Here is a 7989-nt window from a genome sequence, read left to right on the forward strand (position 1 = left end):
ACATTAATTCAGCATTTCCTCAAAAGGAAATCTATTTGTTGAGCTGAAAGTAAGTAATCCACATTAATAACACCTCTCGTTTATACAGCTCACTCTACCTCCAACATGGGTACACGTGCACAAATGATCATTGAGCTTGGAAAAGTAAGAAAAAAGAAAAGCCCACTGTAAGGATTATATAAAGTTTGTTAACCTTAGCCTATTTTTTAACAGGGTGACTGCAGCACCTAGGGGACCTGGCACACATCCTAGAAGGGAGATTGGAGCTGTCCTTGGCAAACACTCTGGATTTTTCTTCTCCCTTTTTTCCTCATGGCTCACATTGCCACCTTTTTGACCCTTGTCACCTCTCAGATGTGATATACTCGTTTTCCATCAGCTTTTCTTAGCGCTGCATGACTACCTTCTCAATCCCTGGCTCTGGAAAATTTTCTTAGCATTAGTTCCCTGGTTAACATCCCACTTGACTTGCAAATACTTAGAAAGCAGAGCTGGAAATGTAATCTGGAAAAAGTGGTACATTAAACAGAGGCAGAATTTAAAAGGGGAAGAAGGACTAGATATTAGAGTGTCTGTCACCTTGCATCAATTAAAAAAAAACAGTTATAGAATTTCAACACTAAAAATTTTGGTCTTAGCCAGGCACAATGGTAAGTGCCTGTAGTCTCAGCTACTTGGGAGGCTGAGGCAGGAAGATTGCTTGGGCCCAGGAGTTTGAGGCTGTAATGCACTATGATATATGTAGTGTGTGACTAAACAGCCACTGCAATCCAGGCTGGGTAACACAACGAGATTCCAATCTCTGGGGAAAAAAAAAAGTTATTTTGGCTTTCAAGTCAGTGTCTGGTCTCAAATTGTGGCTATACTACACAATAGCTGTGGAATCCCACGTGAGTTACTTAACTATCTTATAATTCACTTCCTCAACTGTGAAATGTAACCATAATATGATGTTCATAGTAGCATTTTTAGAGGATTAAAAGTGGGATAAAGTATAAAAAGCACTTAGCATAGTGTCTTTACCACAGTTAGTGATTAATTGATGAAAGCTATAATTACTAGTATTATTCCTTTTTCAATATAGTTATCATTATCATTATTATGCACTTACTAATTATCAGGGCTCTTTGAATACTGATTAGAGTTGGCAGTCCAAAGGGATAGAAACAAGAAATCCAAGACCTGTGCCACTAGAAGAATAAATTTTTTCTCTTGACATCAGAGCCTCCCAGCTGCCAGGACACAGTTGTTACCCGGAGAAATGATTAGACATAAGTGTCTGTTTATTTTGCCACATTTTCCCCCTATTCTCTCAACTTGTACTAGACAGGAAACAGACATTTATTTAATCAGCTAGTCGTGAGAAATTTTCCTTTGTTACTCTCACAGAAATGAGGAGTATAAAGAATGCTATCATTTACAAAACCAGGTGAAATGGCTCATTTTCCCTTAATTTTCATCACATGCTTAAGGTGATATTTTCATGAACACAGAAGAACACAGGATAAACAGAAGGATGATTCAATATTTTCTCAAACAGATTTTTTGCAGTGACATTTTTGCAACAAGATAAGAATTATTTCTCAAGGAAAAAACAATTCTTATCTTCACACACAAGCAAAAGAAAGAAAAAAAACCACAAAAGTGACATTTTTCTTTCCCGGAGAACATCTTTCTTTCTACGAGGCCTGCCTTTCACCTCTACAGTCAGCTCCAGGTGTTAATAGAAAATGCTTTGGTGTCTCTAACTCCTGCAAACCATGAATCATTTCTAATCCCTGCAGAAATGAAAATTAACATCCTGAGTTTATGGGGTTGGCATTCATCTCCAAAAACCAGGTCTCACATTTAAATATAAATATTTCTGGACGAAAAGCAAAACATGAAGAAAAGAATCCCAAACTTCTCACGTGCTATTTATCTCTGCTCCTCCTTCTCAACCTTTAAAAACAGGCACACACACAATAGTTTAAGACTCTCTGTACTGGTTCAAAAAACGATTGGCACCTCAGCAATGAAACACCGCATAAAGTAATTTGCTCCAACCAATCCCTTTCAAATGACTAGCTAGAGTAATTCACAGGTGTATCCTTTGTCCTTCCATTTTAATAGCTGTGGCAGGGGTATGTAGACCATAAATAATTATTTGAGGGTGAGGGACAAAGGAGAAACGAAGGAAGGAATCGTTCCAAATAAAGCTTTCATACCCACTTCAAGATCAGTAGCCACCAAATGGAAATGAATCTGTTATGGCCTTTGTGGCCAGTGAGTGGACATTCCATTCTTCACTTCATGCTAAGGACACAAATATTTTTCCAACCAACTGGTGTGGAGGAAGAAAAAGCCTTGATAAAGACAAACACCTTTTGACTTCCAGATTATATAGTGACAAAGCCTAGAATCCTATGGCAGGGAAAGATTTCAGGGACAGCCTACCCAGAATTGCTCCATGACATCATTTAAATTTACAAAATCCCCAACACCTTCCAACACCTCTTTCACTGAGAAGCTGAATAAGAAGGCCAGAGACTAAATGGCCTTGAAACTTCATTTGTCTTGCCCCTTAAAATAATTAGTGATATTTTCAGGGAAGCTTGTGCCTCCTTTCTGAGAGCAAGGTTGATACTGGCAGATGGGTGGTTATTGGAGAAATCAACATGAGCTTGCTTTTTGCACAATCTGGTCAATTGCACAATCTTGCTATTAATCTAATCTTGTGAAGAGCAACTGACTCATCTGAAACTAAGATTGTCAGGTAAAATACAGGACACCCAGTTAATTTTGAATCTCAGAGAACCAATAAATATTTTTTTATACATTCCATGCTATATTTGGGGTATCCTTAAACATGTGATTTTGTATGAAATTTGAATTTTACTGAGTATCATGCATTTTCATTTATTTGCTAAATTTGGCAGCCTCCTTGGAGTCAATTAGATAATTGTTCAAAAATATTCATGCCCTGGGGACTCCTTCCTCATCTAATTTACATCTCCACTTATTAAAATTTTGTAGTACTCTAGCAACGTGTTTTGACCTCATGGTAGGTAGAGTGTGCTTCCCTCCTTGAATTGGGTTTGGCCACTATATTGCTTTAGCCAATGGGGTGCTACAGTGTGACACAAGCAGAGGCTTGAATTAGGTTTGCATAGCTGGGCTTGAATTCTTGCACTTTCCCATTGCAATGTTCCCATGGAAAAGCCTGGGCCCCAGAATGAATACACGTGGAATAGCCCTGAGCTCAATCTGCTATGAGGAATCGAACCCAGGTAGATCCACTGCTTGATGCAGAGCTGCCCAACCAGGCCAAGCATAGATCAACCAACTTCAAGCCAACCTGTAGTGTTTGTTTCATCACTGAGTCTTGGAGCTGTTTGTTACACAGCAATTTTATAGCAATAACTAACTAAGACACTGCCTGCATTGGTTTCAAATACATGAAAAATGTCTTTAACAACTTCTCAAAATACTTATGGCAGACGTGGTAATCCTAAAAGATTGAAAGTAATCTGCCAGGACATTTCTTGCAAAGCACTAGGCTGGGGGTCAGAATAAATAGGTTAGAATCTCAACTCTGCTATTTATAAGCTGTGTACTTGTGGGTCAACAGATGAACCTCTCTGGATGTGTTTTACTAGCTGTGACATGGAGAGATTTTCTATCCATATGCTCACTAAAGTTGAAATGAGGGACCAGTGAGTCAATGTATCAAAAAATGCTTTGGTAAATTGTAAAGTTCTAAATGAATACATATGTAAAGCATTTATAAACATGTCTTGCATATAGTGCTTTATGTGTATTTTCTAAACAAAGTATATACATACAGAAATACACACATATACACATATACATAATATATATATGTACACACACACACACACACACACACACACACACACACACACACATCTCCACTATAAAATCTCATTTATTCAGCAACATTTTTAGTATGTGCACTGTATTAAGCACAGTAGATAATTATAGAGTAAGGAAGGTGTTAAGGGGACTAAGAGGAAAGTGTCTTAACCAAGATGGGAAGCCCAGGAGAAGCTTTTCAAAAGAAGAAAATGATGTGAGATAATATTGCTAACATGCAATGTTAATTTACAGCAGTCTCTCTTGCTCACATGCACAGATGCCTACTGTGCAAACAATGTCATGGAATTTCTCTCATAGGTTCTGAGACATGATCATTTAGAGAATGACAGTCTCTCACTCATTCCACTGTAGATAAGTTATATTTTCTCACCATAAACATAAATGAATGATATGGAAGAGAGGGGAGGGGAGAAAAGGAGGCACAAAAGACCCTTGGAAACTCTATAAATCAGCTTGACTGAAGCTGTCACTTTCAAAAAAGCTGGATTAACTTTTTGTTTTGTTTTGTTTGAGTTTGGCTATGTGAAACCTATTTTTCATGCAAAAGATTTGAACTTTTCAATTTTCAATTTATATTGTCTTTGATAAAGCCCAAATGCATGCTTTTATCTCCCAAAGAAAAGAATTATTAATAAATTTTTCAATCAAAATCTATTTATATGGCTATTATCATTTTAAACAGGGCTTCAGTCTTCATTACAGATACCAGAGCTGCATTTCAAAGTGTGGCCTGAGATGTGTGAATGAAGACAGAACATAAAGAGAAAGTGAGAAAGGAAAAGGAAAAAAAAAGATTAGATTTGACAATATTTGTACAGATAATCAATCAGCAAACATTTACTGAGAACTTATGTACCCTGAATGCTGGACCTTCCACCGTATATAAAAGATGGCTCCTGGTGGGCATGGCGACTCATGCCTGTAAATCGAGCACTTCGGGAGGTTGAGATGGAAGGATTGCTTGAAATCAGGAGTTCAAGACTGCTTGGGCAACATAGCAAGACCCTCGTCTCTACAAAATATTTTAAAAATTAGCTGGGAATTGTGGCACACACCTGCAATCCCAGCTACAAAGGAGGCTGAGGTGGGAGGATCTCTTGAACCCAGGAGTTTGAGGTTACAATGAGCTATAATGGTGTCACTGGACTCCAGTCTGGTTGGCAGAGTAAGATCCTGTCTCAAAATAGATAGATATTAACAGATAAATAGTTACATAAACAAGATGGTTCCTGTCCTCAAGAAGTCTTCAGTCCCATGCAGGAGACCGACAAGTAGATGGGCAATTATGATATAGTAACAGAAGCTTAAACCATAGACTGTGGAGATACATAGGGAACAGAATACTGAAGAACCTTACAGAAGGGGCTTTAAGGAGAGATTGATTTTTTTTATTTATTTATTTTTATTATTATTTTTTTTTGAGTTGGAGTCTCACTCTGTCGCCCAGACTGGAGTTCAGTGGCCGCTCCCGGTCACCGCAGCCTCGACCTGCTGGGCTCCGGCGATCCTTCCGCCTCAGCCTTCCGAGTAGCTGGAATTACAGGCACGCGCTACCATGCCCGGCTGATTTTTTGATTTATTGTAGAGATGAGGTCGCGCTGCGCAGGCAGGTCTCGAACCCGCGGGCTCAGGCAATCCATTCACCTCAGCCTCCCAAAGGCGCGGGATTACAGGCTGAGCCACCGAGCCCGGCTGAGAGATTGATTTTATAGAGCACACTCTACCTGTAGTGTGAATGGACCCGCAAGAAGGGAGGCCTGAAGAATGCGCCAGTTAGGAGGCTGTCTAGTGGTGAATTTATTAAGCCCCTCTTTCCTGAGTAGCTCGTTTTGCTTTACTGCAAGTAAAGCTTAACTTTTCAGATAGGTTAACCCAACTTCCTTTGGTTTCTTTTGTCACTTTTCCTGCACTGAGTGACCCTCAACTGATATTAAGCAGTATTTGTCATTTAAATTCTTCTCCAGAATGTAATTTCCTTGGCTTCAGCATCAACAATCACTCTAGGAAATTTGCTCCACTTTGCAAAGATAAATGGAATAAAAACCATCAAAACGAAACAAACAAAAAAGCAGGAGTAATTCAAAGCTGAACTCTATTTCTCTGGAAAGCAAGGAGGCTTAGCAAAATGAACACAGAACAGGGATGCAAAATTGTAAGGTTTGAGTTCACATACATCTGTTGCTTGTGAGCTATGCAGCTATTCACTTTCTCTCATCATTAGCTGCCCCACATGAGTAACTAAAAGGTTGGATAGTGGCAATTCCTAAAAGATCTAAAAATCAACCTCCCATATGACCCCACAATCCCCCTACTGGAAATATACCTGGAGGAACTAAAATCACTCTATGAAAAAGATGCCTGCACATGCATGTTTATTGCAACATTATTCACAATAGCAAAAACGTGGAGCCAACCACGCTGCCCAACAAAAAAGGACTGGATTAAAAAAAAGTGGTGCATATACCGATAGAATATTACATAGCCATAAAGAAGGACAAAATTATGAGCTTCTCAGCAACTTGGGTGGACTTAGAGTCTTTAAGACTGAGTGATTTATCACAGAAACAAATAACTGAGTACCACATGTTCTCACACATAAGTGGGCCTTGAACAACACTATGAGAAAGGGATTGGAAGCTGCCAGGGGAGGAGGGGCACACCTCATCCACAAGGGTACCTGCACAATGAACATTTGTATACCTAACCCTGAATTGTAGTCCACATCTTTAAAATAAACAATTAATTTTAAAAGGTTGGATAAAGTATCTCAAAGCATTTCCAAATTCTCAGATTCTGATTCTAAGATGAGATACTAATATTCATTAAAACCTACTTTATGTCATGTACTATGCTAAGCTTTTAACAAGTTTTTTCATTTATTCTTACAAGTACTTCTAAGGGATGTAAATTATTGCACCCAGTTTACAAATGAGAAAACTGAATACCACAGGTTCTGGCCATCTTGATCAAAACCCCAATAAAAAGTGGCATAACCATGATCAGAAGCTACACTTAGCTGACCTCAAAGACACTGTGGTTTTTTGTTTGTTTGTTTGTTTGAGTTGGAGTCTCACTCTGTCGCCCAGACTGGAGTGCAGTGGCCGCTCCCGGCCACCGCAGCCTCGACCTGCTGGGCTCCGGCGATCCTTCTGCCTCAGCCTTCCGAGTAGCCGGAATTACAGGCGTGCGCTACCACGCCTGGCTGATTTTTTGATTTATTGTAGAGATGAGGTCTCGCTGCCCAGGCAGGTCTCAAACCCGCGGGCTCAGGCAATCCATTCACCTCAGCCTCCCAAAGGCGCGGGATTACAGGTTGAGCCACCGAGCCCGGCTGACACTGTGTTTTTAATAACTTTTTCCCATGCTATTCTAAACATGTATGAAAGTACAGACATTTTTAAAATACATAATAAATATAAAGAATCATACTGTATTGTTTTATATCTGTACTAGAATTGTGAAATTAGGATGGTTTTTATTTTCTTTTTTATGTCTAGGCATAAAACCATTTTTTATATATTTTTATTATATGCAAAATTCTTTATATTTGGCATCTAGCTTTCACACAGCTTTGTACCATGCTCTGTTTACTAAATATCCTAACGAGCATTTTCTCTATTAAAATTCTTCATAACTATTTTGTGGCTGCACCATATTTTTTAAACTACTCCCCTGTTACTAGATATTTAAGGTATATTTTCATGGGGTTTTATTTTTTAATATAAATAGCACTGTGCCAAACATCTTTTGGATTGATTTGGGGAGGGTGATTTACAAAGGGTATAAAGTATTTTCTGTGGTCCTGTTATGTATTACCAAGATGGTTTGCCATTAAAAAAAGAGTTTGAGTAATTCCCCCATTCACAAGCACTCTATCAAAGTGTCTGTTACATGCAGTCTTGCTGATATCATATTTTTAAATCTTTAAACATTATAGTCAAAAGTGTCTTCTTTTCTATTGTCTTTAATTCTTAAAGAGATTGAACATTTTTATGTTTATTAGTTATTTTTATTTCCTCTTTGATGAATGAATTACCCACTTTTCTATTGAGATCTTGGTATTTTATTTATCAATGTGTATGGTCTCCTTACACATTAGTATCTTTAACT

Source organism: Carlito syrichta, unplaced genomic scaffold, assembly GCF_000164805.1.
Source record: "Carlito syrichta isolate Samal-C Ts95f unplaced genomic scaffold, Tarsius_syrichta-2.0.1 Scaffold301880, whole genome shotgun sequence".
NCBI lineage: Eukaryota > Metazoa > Chordata > Mammalia > Primates > Tarsiidae > Carlito > Carlito syrichta.